This window comes from Schistocerca piceifrons, chromosome X (assembly GCF_021461385.2).
Source record: "Schistocerca piceifrons isolate TAMUIC-IGC-003096 chromosome X, iqSchPice1.1, whole genome shotgun sequence".
NCBI classification, from domain to species: Eukaryota; Metazoa; Arthropoda; class Insecta; order Orthoptera; family Acrididae; genus Schistocerca; species Schistocerca piceifrons.
Window position 1 is genome coordinate 336859608 of NC_060149.1, and position 15042 is coordinate 336874649.

Consider the following 15042-nt stretch of genomic DNA (forward strand, 5'->3'; position numbering starts at 1 on the left):
CCGTAATGTTGAACTTCGATTTAAAACCTGCTTAACGCTGTAGAATTTAACGACGCCGCTTCGAATATTCTTCTTTAATTAACCTCGAACGTTTTGCATAAAATGGGATGTTGAGAAGGATAAGAATGTGAAGCTGCATTTGGGACTCTAGTTTTCATTCTGTTTTTATTTTGCAACCGGTTAACGGTAACGTAAAATGCACGTGGTAGCTCCTTGCCGTTTTAGAGCGATCCTAGTCTACATACGTACAAAGTAATCCTATGATACAGCCAAGTAAACAGCAGCGTGCTTCAATAACCAGAGGTATGTATCGTCTAACAGTGTAAGTCGTCTCGCCAGATCGAGATAATGCTGAGATCAGCAGCTTAACTCGGGCGCATTTAATGCGGCCGCTTGGTAGATTCTGGCTGGCGCCACGTGTATTGATTCTCGTTCGTGACTCGGACGAGGCTGTGTAGTGGACTACATCCACCCATCAAAAAGCAGGCGCACGTCAGTTGCTGCGCATCGCCGCTCTCTACTACCGCGCGTCTTCGATAGCATTGCCATGGAAAACCTTCCTAATTGTAAATCGTAAATTGTTACCTACACTAGCGACTGGAAGTGAAAGTGTCCAAAAATCTTAAGAAACACATGTGTGTTTGAAGTTAGTGTGTGCGACACACACACACACACACACACACACACACACACACACACACACACACACACACACTCTAAAGGAAAGCATCAAATCGTGGATGATAGTATTGGAGTGATACGAGCAAATTTACGAAACAAATTAGTTTGACATAGTGCTTTCAGGATGTTTCTTAAGATACTAGTCATTAAGTTAGTAATTTTCCAGATGGCGTTAGTTTCGAGAAAACGTCCCGTCTTCACGGACAATCTCTGTTGAAATGAATTTGTTATAGCTGAATACGAAACGGACAACACGTTTCGTTTGTTTAGAAAGTGCAATAGCAGGGAAGTTTTTCTTTGTTGCCGCGACGGTGTGATAACTTTTTCCGGCGACAGTTTGTGAAACTGTACAAAATACAGGAAATAAAGTAGTTGGCTAATCACTTTCGCAGATATTGGAAGCAGCTGGATCACTCTGAGATACTGCCAACATTTATATTTAACGAAAAAGTTAGTGATAAAATACTGAACGCTTCGCTACGAGCCATGTCACTGTAGGAAGATTTTGTTAAAGAATGAATTCATCGAGGTAGTCAAAAGGGGGTGCATTCACGCACTGTTGTAAAGAAAAGGATTCTGCTGGTAAGACACATTTTAAATTCTGTCTGTATCAGATGGACAACTTTAAGGAACTCGAGAGAGCGTGAGAGCGACAGTCAACTGTTAAGAATGCGACAACTCACAGCCATTCATCTGGTTGCCATTCTTTCGTCAGCGAGAGAACTTCAGCGAATTTCGCCAAGATTTGTTGTTTACGGCTCTAACTCGCGTCTCTGCTGATAGCTGTTAAAATAGGAAGCAGCTGCGTACAGAAACGGCAACAGTTTGGTAGCATGTGTGCTGGCAGCCACGGTTCGTGTTTCCGCGCTCATGTAGGCAGATCATCGTAAGTGGCAGTAATTCGCCTCTTGCTACTCCGTGTTTGCCAGTGTGCCATGTCTGTGCGTAGCAGAGTTGCGGTCGGTAAACAGTAAGTGAAGCAAATTCTATCTTAAATGGTTTCCAAAGAGTCCTCTGATGAGAATGTGTAATCTTAATTAGAAATTGTGCAAGTATTCCGTGAAGATAGTATCATGAGGTCTAGTGCATGTTAGCTTCCATTGACAACGACCCACTATTCTTTGACAACAGTGGCCACTATTTGAACAAGACACCTTGGGAAACAGTGTTCGGGGGAGGGGAGGGGGGGTGGCGTGAAAGTGTAACGCTCACTTTATTCATAGCTTCTCAATACGACTGACAAAATTAGGTTACGGATGTCATATGCACTAAAGCAACTCAGATTCGCCCTCACAGCTTCAGTTCCAGCAGAACCTCACAATTTGCAAGTTTCGAGTCCCCGTCTGGCACACTCTTCTAATCTTTCAGGAAGTATCAAATCGATGCACACTCCACAGCACCCAGCTACTACAAATTCACTAACATTCTTTCACTGGCAAAAGAATAGCAACCAGACCAATATTTGAACACCTGTCTCGTAGCTAACGTTTGCTTCTCGTTCTGAAGCTCTCTTGTTAATTGATTAAATTTTTCCCCTTCTTATAGGGAGAGAGCTTATTAGCAGGATCCTTCCCTTTCAGTCTAATTTTCTGTTGCTCTATCTGATTCTCTCATTGGATTCGCAGTGAGATGGCTTAATGACGTGTCGAAAATGGTATGCAGATTTGCCGGAACCAGAATCGTGTAAACCTACTTCCGCGATTCCAGCCACTAGAAGTTTGGTTTTCTTCACAAAATCGGTTAAGGCGACCACTGTGTCCTCAGCGTTCGCTTTCCAGTACCCAATCTGAGCTCTCACTACCACTCTAATAACCTCGTTGTTACGATAATCGTACTCATGCTAACGTATTTCCCATCACGGATGAGGTAGCTAAGCAGGATCCTGAAATAGCCTCTGCGATCTTGTAAGTGGAAGAAATGTTCTATAAGAACAATGCTAACATTTCTTTCAATTTCTTAAGAAAAGTTAGACGTAGACCGCTGGAAATGAACGGAGAGACTTATGATAGGGATTAGATACACAGATATCAGCCTGTTAAAACAGCTCCGAAGAAATTGTCCTTTTCAAAGTGGCTGTATCTTCACAGTGACAACATCTGTGTAGTGCAGTTGTTCGCTTAGTTTCCACGAAAAATAGGGCACTCAGCTAACTTCGGCTCACTGCAGTGTAGTGGGTATTAAGAGAACTGAAAATAAATTTTCATGTAAGATCTCTTAGAAGTAATTTTGCAAAGTTATTCAGTATGATTTCCTTCTATGACGACACTCGGGACGCGCTGTTGAGGGCATCTACCTAACTGTAAGAATGTGGTCGACAGACCATAGTTCAACTCGCATACAAACAGCGTGCATACGAGGCCATTTGGTCTGACAGAAAGAGACTTCTTTAGATCGTAATGTGTTACATTTGGAGATGACTGTTGACGATAAACTGTCCAAAACTAAGAATTTTCTGACGGCGCAGTATCTGCCTACCCGATTGAGCTAAATGCAGAAAAAATGGATAATTGAAATTCATGTAACCGAAGCTATCATATTTAACTTCATACTTCACAATATTTAACAAATAACTTCTAAATTTCATTTATATGTACCTGCCATTTTTCACAACTTAATCGGGAAACTCCTGATTTGCAACTTCATCTCGCGCCTCCAGATTATTTCATTAAGTCTCCCGATTTTTAGCTAATTGTCAAATCGTAAGACATTCGTTTTGAAAGGCCGCCATTTCAGTTTTTTGACCAATGGTCGGAAGTTCTTCAGTAATTAGTCGTTTCTAATTAATATATGTATCGAGGTTCATAGAAATTTGCAAGTCGCCTGCGACCTACACTTAAATTGCAGTTTTTCCACACTCCCGTGCTTTTATAGAAAGTCTACTTATACTGCTCAGTGTTTCGCTCTGTCTGGGCTTGGGTCTTGTGATTGTGCTCAAGTGAAGTCGCTTATTAAACGTTTCTATAATTGGTATAAATCATTAGAGTTGGTGGTAATGTGTGTAATTTTGTCACCTGTATTATTCGTCATATTCGTAGCATTTTGGTTTGATATTTTTCTTTTCATTATGGCATAAAATATAACTTCTTAATGTGGAAACAAAAGCATAAAGAAAACGTTAAATTCGTGAATCACAATAAAAATATGAAATTCGATGTTAAAAGTGAGTTACGGGGTTGGTAAACTGCTGAATGCTTACTTCGTTTGTTTTAGAACACAATTTGCCTATCAGTTGCGCTAACCGGGCGAGTCGGCTGTTCACGAAAGTTTTACCGGATAGCAGTGCAGCGAAACCTGTCGTAATTATAGGAAAAATCACGAAAAAGCTAAAAAAAGAAATCTTAGAAATTTTGAAAGATTGACCATTTTCTATTTCAGCTAAAGATAGTAACCAAAATGATGCGAATTTGTCCCGTGCTTGTTACTGTTCATAATAATACGACCCAAAAAATAGGGTAGCTTATCATCTCTGCCTGACTTCCAAGACGGGTTCCACTGGTGTCAGCTTCCCAACCTAGCACAGAGTACCAGGCCTACGCCCCAGATGAATGATAGGGAATCAACGTTTTGGGTAGTTCCAGTATCTTTGTGTTTTTATAGCTGTTAATAACTTCACAACGTCATAGGGAGACGCAGATCATTTCTGTGCACTACAGTGAGAATGAGCTGCGGTTTTTGATCATTCACACCTCCTGAGTTTTAAAACCGAATCTCCCGATATTTTGTTTTTTGAAGTTTCGCAAGTATGTTTATATCGACGCCATTTGGATTGCAGGCAGAGAATATCGGCTTGTAACAACAGATAAATGGCAAAAATAACATTTAAAATTCTACCCTGAGACAGTTAGCTAACGTGGCAAAGAACGTATAAAATTGTACATATATTAAATAAGAAAGACCCTGCTTTTCACCCTTACTCAGTTTGTCTGCCTTACTGATCTCACGGTAGAGTATTTCATATGTGGTATGCCAGGGGAGTAAGAACATTTACATAACAAGCTTTTGTATGCTGTCTAGAGTGACACGACCAATGTGATACTTTTTTCCTGTGTAGTCTCGCGATAGTGTAAATTAAATATTTTTTGTTCGTCTATATAATAGATCTAGGAGGGGGGGTGGGGAGGAGAGGTGATGGAAATTCATGCACGATGTAGAGGCCACAAGACTGAACTAGCTGAAGAGAATTGGAAGGACTTTGATAGCTGTAGGCCTGGGGAAACTAGAAACGTTGTCCCATACCGTAGTGAACTAGTTTACTAAAAATATAACTGCTTGACAATACCTAACTGTCTGAAGACGGTTACTAGCTTCGGCGAATACGTTGATATTCTTCTACACTTTTCTTTGATTTCTGCAGTTAGGTGTTAACACATTGCCCTCAGTTCTTCTGTGACAAAGTTTCAATCTTAAATGAATATCAGATATAAGAGGGATGGTTGTGAAATTGGACAAAATAATGGTTGAAATGCTGTGCTTTTATGGATATTTAAAAAAATCAGAACTTCGGCGTCAAAAAAATTTTTTGATCTGTTGTATACGCCACGAGAATGTGGACTGATAGTAGCAGTTGAACATCTGGAACTAACGGGCAAATGTGACACAATGCCCAGTGTAGGACTTGCTAAACGAACGATTCATGTCTCTCAAAAAGGAAGGAAAAACCAATTATTTTCTGCCCTCGGTTCAGGTAGAACAGTTTCTGATCACTCGCGTTGGCGGCGACACGGAGATCCGGAACAAACAGGCGGTTATTGTTGTCGACTACGGCAGAGCTCACGAAGTGAACGACTAGCCAGAAGCAGTCCGAAGCGTAGTGAAAGACGACGTATGCGTGCGCAAACTGTCCATGGACCCATCAGAATAAAAAACAAAAAGGAAATACAGGCAAGGCCAATCACTCGTCAATGGCACGTATTGAAGGCTTCAGAGAATATCGAGAGCCGTGGGCAGCGGTATTTACGGCGTGTCGCGTCAGTGGACAGGCGCACGCAGTGTGCCTGCGGCGGCGGGAGCGAGCGCGGCTGTGCTGGACAGACGCCCCGACCTTCGCTCCGTATCGATACTCAGCCTGGGTGGGCTGTCCGAATCACTGTCCGACACGAGAAATCCTCAAATACAGTGCAAAATTAACACTGTACAGGCCTTACGGTTTATTTCTGGATGCTGACAAGTATTGAGTCCGACACGTGTGAAGTACGGACTGCATAGTAGTTAACGGTTTAATATTCTGTTAGACGTTGTCTACACGAATATGTGGCCAAACCCCCAAGTATCCGCTGTTTACATAATCTCTCCGAATATGATTCTAACGTTCAAAAAACGCACGCAGTCTGTGCTTCCCCGTACTGCTTCCTCAGTCTACTAGCTAATGATGTGTCGGCTATTTCCGGGTCATTTGTTAGACGTGAGTCAAAAGTCTGACACAGATGGCTCTGGTCCATAACTCATTTCTCTCATTTATGATTGTAACCCGTTAATCTTGCGAGCAGCTTGCGGCATCGCCTGAAAGCTGCAGTGAAGTGTGAAACACTTATGTGATACTCCAGTTGTGGGAGAAAACAAATAGATTCGCCCAGAAAAGAACACAAACATTTTCCCTAGGCCGGCTGTAGGCATCACGAGCAGATGCGCGCAGGCGGCCTACGACGAATTGTGCTAGTACTGACCGCTTAATGTATCGAACATGCAGATAATACCTAATGAAACTTACAGTCGCCTCTAAATCCTACAGAAAAAGTCAGTAGTATCCCTCAAACATCATATGTTGTAATTTCCTTGCGCAATTACTGTAATGCATTCCAGCCTTCGGGCAGAATATGGTAAAGTGATGGCTAAGGACAGCCTAAAATATTAGAGACTTCAACTTACGTTTCCTGTCTTCAAAGTGCAAGCATCAACACTATTAGCTTCCAAATAGGACTGTTGATGGAAAAATGATACATTAACATTGACTTGATAACATTTAAGTGAACTTTTCCAGATTAATTTCCTCGAATAGCAACAGACTAAAACCTCCACGGTCGTTATGCAGGATAGCACAGTTTTCACCTCTGCCTTGGAATAAAAAAATATTAGCCAGTCGTTTCCTGGCTACGTTATGTTTTTTCTAAATCAGTATTTATAACAGTTCCTTCCATGATGGTACGCATGAGCAGCTCGACGTATCTAATATTCGTTGCTACTGCATTAAACGTTGCCGGCAGAAATGCGGCTAGGCAAGCTTCTGCGAAGGACTAGCGGGTTGGTTCGTAGGCGGAATGGTCTATTACAGTCTACGATGGTCCAGTGGGCGCTAATGTAATACCCCACTCTTCCGTGTGAGAACGAAGTGGAGAGTAGAAATTAAAAACATTCAAAGTGCCACTTCACAAAACGCGTTTTCAGTGCTATTGTGTACTTGGTTGTTGTCCTTAGACTTGCGCCAAGTGCCAAATCGTGGAGAAAGTCTTTCAAAGATGCATTAGCAGATGGCACATGGTCTTCGTGTCAAGCTGTGCTTCTCCCTGGAGTTCCAGAATTTAAGATACGAGAAGTGGCTTTTGTGGCGTACTGTTCTATTACATATTGATTATTTCTGTACTTCTGTTACCACAAAACTTAATGCTTCATTGTTTATGGCACTTGCAACAAAGTTTCTTCTCGATATTTCACCGAAAACTTTCATTTTTAAGATCATGGCTGTGTACACAATGCAAGTTCAGCGTTGCAGCGAAGAGAACCACCAGCAATCAGCTACTGTTAATAATGCCATTTATCTACATAAACAGCGCCATTACCGGTTTCGAGCCGACATATTAACCTTCAGACGACTGTTAGCGTTTAAATGACATTGTTGTTTACATTAGATGTTGAAAACAAAACAGCCAACTTATGTCAACAAAAACAAATGTAACGTAAACTTGAGAGCCGTCCGGATATAAACCTTACGGTTCGAAACTAGTAACAGCGCAATTTTTGTTCATGAATGACATTATTAACAGTACCTGGTTACTGATGGTTTCTTCGTTACAAGAACGAACGCATAAAAACTTTATTGGTACGTAGAACCAGTTAGTTTCCTGGTACAGCACTCCGAATGATAGTATTTTTCTTATTCGTCTCTCTATTTTTTAGTGATACGGCGAGCAGCGTAATTCTGTGGTATCAGAATACCATAAGTTTTTTGCTACAGATAGTTCCTCGTTCTTCTGACAAGTGTGAGATTAGGCATTAAAAACCCTTTAAGCTCCCACTCCAGACGTTGCGTGAGCGGCAGTGCAATAGCAGGAGCTATTAAAGGCAGTAGTGCGGAAGGGCCACTAGTGGACTGGTGTCTCATCCATATTGCGTGCGTGTGGCATGCCAGCGAGGTGAACGACACAGTGCGTGCGGGCTCTGGCGTATCGATTCGGGCGCCACCGAGGCCTAGACGCGGCAAGGACACTGCCTACCGCTAACAAGCGACACCCGCCCGCCTTTGAATGTCCTCCGCTGCCGATTCCTCTCCCTGAGCCACGCCGAGTCGTCGGCGCGCTTGCTGCTTCAAAATATGTCAGGCGGGCGGGTCACCTCTCCGGGTTAAAAGGGAATAGATTTTTTGAGACACGCTATGTTCTGCTGACTACTACACAAAATGTGATGTAACATAAAGTGCTCGCTCCATTCACAGAACACGTGGACAGTCTGAAACGAAAGGCGGTTACGACACGTAACTGCTATATTTCATAGCAGCACAATATAATTGATGAAAAGTGATTTTTGATAATCATACGGCAGAGCACTACCAGAGCACCTGACCAAATGTTTGTGCGAGTGCTAAGATCGTTATTTGTCCTGGCGTTTTCAGTGACAGTCTTCCGTTTTTGTATGCATTAGTGCCGTAGTTTGGGATAATTGGCAAATCATACCTTTCATTCCACCTCTGTTCCCTTTCCTCGTCGCAATACCTTAAATATTTTCGAACAGTCGACCTAGTCAGTTGGCTCTCAGGTCCGAAGCACTTACGGGACGAAGAGACGGGTTGATTGAGAAATTGAACTAGTATTTGGTAGGCCCGGGCTTCAAATCCCAGTCCTGCCAGTGAGATTTAGGCATCCGTAGTTTCCTAAATCGGGCTGATGGTCTTGTTTACACTGTAGTTGCAGCTAAATTGAGTGCCCGCTGCTTACGGCTGCAGAATGCGTCCCACGTTACGTGGCAGTTGAGCTCCGTGAACGAGTTCTGGGGCATACCGAATAAATACTTGATTTCCAGTGCTATATAAATTAATTTGGTGAGCCAGTTGTCTCAAGGAAGGATTAGGTACTGAAAGCTCATGATCCTGAGGATTTCATACCACCACTCGATGCGGTCCCATCTTCCGATAGCGTTGACTGGCGCCTGGAAGAGCGTCTCTTCGTAGTTGCACCCACATAACTGCCGGCCTGTGCTGGCGCTTCTGAAACGGGCCAAGAATAAACTTGTCATGCTACTGCAAATTGATGTACTTACCGCCTAGCGGGCTTGTGCAACAGCGTGGCGTCTGCTGTTTGTTGTAGCTGCAACAAATCTGCTTGTAACTATAACGTATTGCACTGGAGCCCACTATACAATATATTGGTTAACTGACTCTTAACACCTCGTCATTTAACACTTCATCTTTTGTCAGGGGAAGGGTTATTTTTTTGCAGAAACAAAAATTGCTTGGAAACAACTTCAGAACTTTTCACCACGCAATGGGCGTTAGAAAAGAGAATTATGATTGGCCAAGAAACAATAATTGTTCAAAGAAAATAGTACTTCAACCATTTCATTGCAAGCATGTAAATAAAGAAAAAAAGCAGGCAACAAGATGATCTGTTGTATTTTTTCGTAATATGATAGTGGGTTAGGTATGAAGTTATCACGCGATAGCTAGGACGGTGACTCCGAATTCTAATGGTGGTGGTGGTGGTGGTGGTGGTGGTGGTGATACATTGCTCACTTCCTATTTTTTGAAGACACAGAAGGTGTCCCAGACCTTTAGGGGCAAATGCTTTCACGGAAGGCTGAGAATCCTAAACTGAAATATTTGAGGTAAGGATCTCTAATGATCGGAAATAGATATTCATTATTGACGTTAACAATTTATACATTATAGCAGCAACTTACGCTCGCAACAACGTTCCAGTACCGACTGCGAAGTCGACATGTGACTGCTGGTGAGTATCGTACCTCACGACCAGTCATCATAATCATCATCATCGTCATCATCATCATCATCGTCTCCGTACTCTCTTCGTTGTAATTCTTCTTCGAGGGCCTTGGACAGCGCTGTGTGGTTTGAACGACATAGCTTGTCGTATGTTTCTATACGACGATAAATTTCTTTCAATTAGAGCGATGCCTGTTGAGACAGCTTTCTCTGTTTTCCAACCACTACATTAATAAATACTTGGATGCAGGTTCCTGTAACGAGTAGTACTCAGTCTTAGTCACGAACTGTAAACTGTAGTCACTCCACGGTGTACTATATCCTTTTTTTCTTTTTCTTAAAGGCATTCGTCGACCATTGTATTATTGCACCTGGAAGTGAGGGCGTTTCGGTCGGCTCATTGTGAGTCAGCACGTAATCGGGGTTGATAGTATACGCACAACCGACTTGAAAGCATTGACAATGCGACACGTATTTCATCATCACTGACTTGATTACCATAGCGTCACCGCGTGTTTCCGACAACGGCCAAGTGAAATAACATTGTCGTTGAGTAATACCGTCACTTAAGTGGATGCGGCAGGCAGTTTCTGCGAAACAAGCGCTGTTTGTAGGTACATGCCCCAAACTCTTTCCTCATTCTAGACATCGTACCGCCTGAAATAACAGCTCTGACAATAGGTTCGGAATGCCTAATACTCTATATAGGTTCCTCCACATACCGTGAAGATTTGGCTGGCGCTACCTGTGTAATACAATCTCGACGAAATAGTTCACTGACAAACTCTAGGCAACTTACCAGAACCTCTTTCAATTCTATTCAATTTACATGTTAATTTTCGGAGAAAACGTGCGCTTGATTTTACATGACTGCGCTGTGATCAAAATACGGTAGTTAACTGGCGGTACTGTCTACGCAGCTAGATTGTTATGTAACAGTCGTTGATAACTGTGTTATCGTGACAAAGTAACCACCTCTCACGCAGAAGTGCAGTCGGGAAAGGTCCTTTTAACTGGGCAGCAGTGTTCAAATACCGCGACTTTTCAGCATTCCACTGACACTTTTTACTGATATGATTAAGCGCATTTACACATTCTGGAACCTCTGCAGTCCTTTCATTATCGCCGAGACTAGTTGATCCCCTTTACGAGGCGACTTCCACAACTTAAATTTCGTGTTTGTCATAAATTTTATCATTCGTGTTCGATGAAAATTTAGTAATGTTTCTTTTTTTCCAGGAACGCTGTCTGTGGCCAGCATTTCATATAGAAGAAATTTGATGTCCATCTCGTTTCACTACAGGTACTTAATTCAAGCATTTCTTATATACGACTTGGAGGTAGTTTACTTTGATGCGTATGATTTACATACGTGTATACTTTCGTAAAATAATTGTACAGAGGAAATTACTAAGAGCCGAAATGTTTGACTGCATTGATCTTGTAATGTGAAAGCTGGAAAAATTTCTAGACCAGCAAAGGCAAGTGACAAGCGACTGCTGAAATGAATCCATGAGCTCAGCAGTTCACAATTTGCTTTTAACTTGTAGATACAGTCATTCAATCTTTCGCATGACTTCTAATCAGTAATGTTTTGGAGCAGGAGCTAGGTCTCTCATGAGCAAAATACTCTTGAATATTCGTGCGAATAACCGATGACAAGAACCTCATTTTGTGTCGTAATAACAGGATGTAAATTTCAAACGAAATGGTTACGTGGAAGGTGTTATAAAACACACATATAATCTATGTATTTACCTGATAAACTAACAGCTGGGGTCTAGTTCTACATTTCGTCAAATAGGAAATACTAGTTGCTCTCTTAAAGGTAAATGAGTACTTCATGACACTCTTCAAAATAACATTCAATTGCCCGTTACCATTATGAGATTAATTTTCGGTGTTTAAAATAGAATTTCCAGGATGCTAGACCAATATCGACGTTCATTCTACAGCGAAAACCGTAAATTTCCCGGAGAAATTAGTTTTTTTATACTGTCCCCACGGTAAAGCCAGCCAAGTTTTAATCAAATTACCACGAAGCACGTCTGAACAGCTTTTGATTCTATCTGTGCTCACAACCTAACGTGAAATGAGTTCTCCTGTGACATTCTTGTATGTCTGAGTTCTTAAAGTTCATGCTTTAAAAGATTCTTATAGTTTAAAATGACAGCGGTGACTTTTACGCTTCTTTCGGAAGTGTACTTGTCAGAATCTGCCAAAGAGTTGCCTGTGACTGTGTCGCTATTCTGGTAGTTTAACCAATTACAAACAATATGGATCAGAGGGCAGCCAGATCCTTAGTTCTGTTCAATTTTTTTAAACTTTCTCCTGCAGAGCTTAAGTTTGTATGAATACGTGGTATCGTCTCCAGCAGTTTATCTGAAGAGTAACAGGAAAATAAATATATTCAATTCTGGGAACCGAATATCAGAAGCTCAGTGTGTCCACGATTGAAATTAAAATCTCAAATTGTTTCATACAGTGTACTAGAGGTAAACGGCGTAAACACAAACATTAACTCTCCACTAGGATTAATCCAACTGATCCACTTTAATGACCGTCCGGAGTTGGAGTCCTTGGACTATTGCAACTTCTAAGTGGTGTACGTAAAAGTTATTCATAAAATTGATCTGAGTGTACAATACATCTTTTATTTTAATACCGTTAAGAGCATGAGAGAGAACTGTGCCACTGAATTTAAAAGGTCCATGAACAAATCTTCCTTTGTACATTTGAGCGTTCCAAAATTTCTATAAACCGAATAAGTGCACAAACCCCGAATTATCGACTAATGGAAACAGTGCATCGTAAGGGTCACCCGCTGTTCCCAGTACGTGACCTTTCTTAATGTAGCTAACAGTGAGAACATTGACTGTACGAGGCACATAATATATTTTTTTAGAAATGAAGCCTAGAACTTCTAATGACTTACGTGGTCATACAGTAGTTTCCGGTTGATAAAGTGGTTATACTCACGTAACTGACAATCTCTGAAACATGTTTCAGGATATGCCCATTCTGTTGTCCAGCCATGATAATACCCCAGTTTGCAAGGCTGGAAGTTACATATACATCTACGTGATTACTGTTCACAATAAAGTGCCTGGCAGAGTTCAGAAGTAAACACCAGAAAATCCCAAGGAAATGGAACTGATACCTTGAGAGATCACTCTGGCCTACATACTCCGTATCAATAGTCATCCGTGACTGTCTACTAAAAACTGTCCGCACATAACATTAGATAAGTGTTCATGTTGCCATCACCAGTCCTGTACTTCGTTGCTGACGACAATGAGCTGGACAGAAGTGACTGCTAAAAAAGGCTGGGAGGCGGTCGTAGTGGGTTGCCAGCATTGTTGTGCGGGATGCGAAAGCGGCTGCACCGCCGGCCTTGGCACACTGCGGAACACGCCAGCGCTTCTGAAACCACACGGAGCCGCCGGCACAATGACGAATGCTGACGACCTGCCGTGCCACGTTGTTTCTATGTCACGGCCTTCGCGCTGGATTGAAACACTAGTCTCCTTAGACTTCCACATTTATTTCGAGTAGGCGGAATGAAGCTGCACTGTGGTGAAGACTGTTTCTTGTTGTAGTTACTACTTCGAGAAAGACCGTTCCACGTTTCCTCGTAAAGTGCTAGTATCACCGATGTGTAAAGCTATCAACTGTAGTCATAATTTATTAGGAATGTTTATGATGTGAAAGAAGCTAAATCGCTTAATTTTGTTACAGTAGCTTTCCTGGTCAAACAGATGTGAAAGTGGACATTCCTGCCGAGAATCGTTATCAGTTTTGCAAAAACGCCTGAAAAGACAATGTAGCATTATCGAGAGCTAGGTAACGCATTGGTCGTAGCAGCGGTTACGTGTAGGAGGGTTTAATATCCAATTTCGGTCATCCTCATTTATAATTTTCGTAGTTTCCATGTGGAAGTGGAATGGTGCTATAAGGAAGACCACGGCCAGTTTATTCTGTCTTCCTTTGCTAAAGTATTGATTACTTTCCAAGCACAAGCATGTGGACTGGGTGAAAAAAAAAACACGAACTTCATGCACCCTTCTCAACCATGTATGTTAACGTGTAAGCTAAGAGACGTTGTCAGTGGCAGAACTGAAAATAAGTTGGCTTTGATCCCCTGCAATTATTATAGCCATGTGCCGTTGGAGTACTTGCATATTTACTTCGTGTGTTGTCTAAAAATAAAACTAAACGTAACATATTACGTAATGTATTGCTGGAGTATGCTTAGATTCATTGTATAGCTTGCGATCAGATGCTTTCTCGATAATTTCGTGTAACTGCTTTGGTCGTGGTGATTACGACCTGCGTCACACTGATGGTGCAGATCTGTTTTTATACGTATACAATACTGGCCATTAAAATTGCTACACCAAGAAGAAATGCAGATGATAAACAAGTATTCATTGGACAAATATATTATACTAGAACTGATATGTGATTACATTTACACGAAATTTGGGTGCATAGATCATGAGAAATCAGTACCCAGAACAACCACCTCTCGCCGTAATAACGGCCTTAATACGCCAGGGCAAGGATGGCGTGTACAGGTACAGCTGCCCATGCAGCTTCAACACGATACCACAGTTCATCAAGAGTAGTGACTGGCGTATTGTGACGAGCCAGTTGCTCGGCCACCATTAACCAGACGTTTTCAGTTGGTGAGAGATCTGGAGAATGTGCTGGCCAGGGCAGCAGTCGAACGTTTTCTGTATCCAGAAAGGCCCGTACAAGAACTGCAACATGCGGTCGTGCATTATCCTGCTGAAATGTATGGTTTCGCAGGGATCGAATGAAGGGTAGTGCCACGGGTCGTAACACATCTGAAAACTAACGTGCACTGTTCAAAGTGCCGCCAATGCGAACGAGAGGTGACAGACTTGACGTTTTGCCATTCGTGCACCCAGGTTCGTCGTTGGGTACACCATCGCAGGCGCTCTTGTCTGTGATGCAGCGTCAAGGGTAACCGCAGCCATGGACTCAGAGCTGATAGTCCATGCTGCTGCAAACGTCATCGAACTGTTCGTGCAGATCGTTGTTGTTTTGCAAACGTCCTCATCTGTTGACTCAGGGATCGTGACGTGGCTGCACGATCCGTTACAGCCACGCGGATAAGATGCCTGGCATCTCGACTGCTAGTGATACGAGGCCGTTGGGACCCAGCACGGCGTTCCGTAATACTCTCC

The 15042-nt window shown here is 42.3% G+C and overlaps 1 protein-coding gene across 5 annotated transcripts in view; it reads left to right on the forward strand.

Moving 5' to 3' along the window:
* Nucleotides 1–15042, forward strand: part of LOC124723141 (plasma membrane calcium-transporting ATPase 3) — a 720425-nt gene that overhangs the window by 444262 nt on the left and 261121 nt on the right. For all 5 annotated transcript variants that reach the window (XM_047248331.1, XM_047248333.1, XM_047248330.1 and 2 more), the window contains one exon: nt 11069–11132. The gene's annotated coding sequence lies outside the window, so the exon portion shown is untranslated. The remainder of the gene's footprint in view (nt 1–11068; nt 11133–15042) is intronic.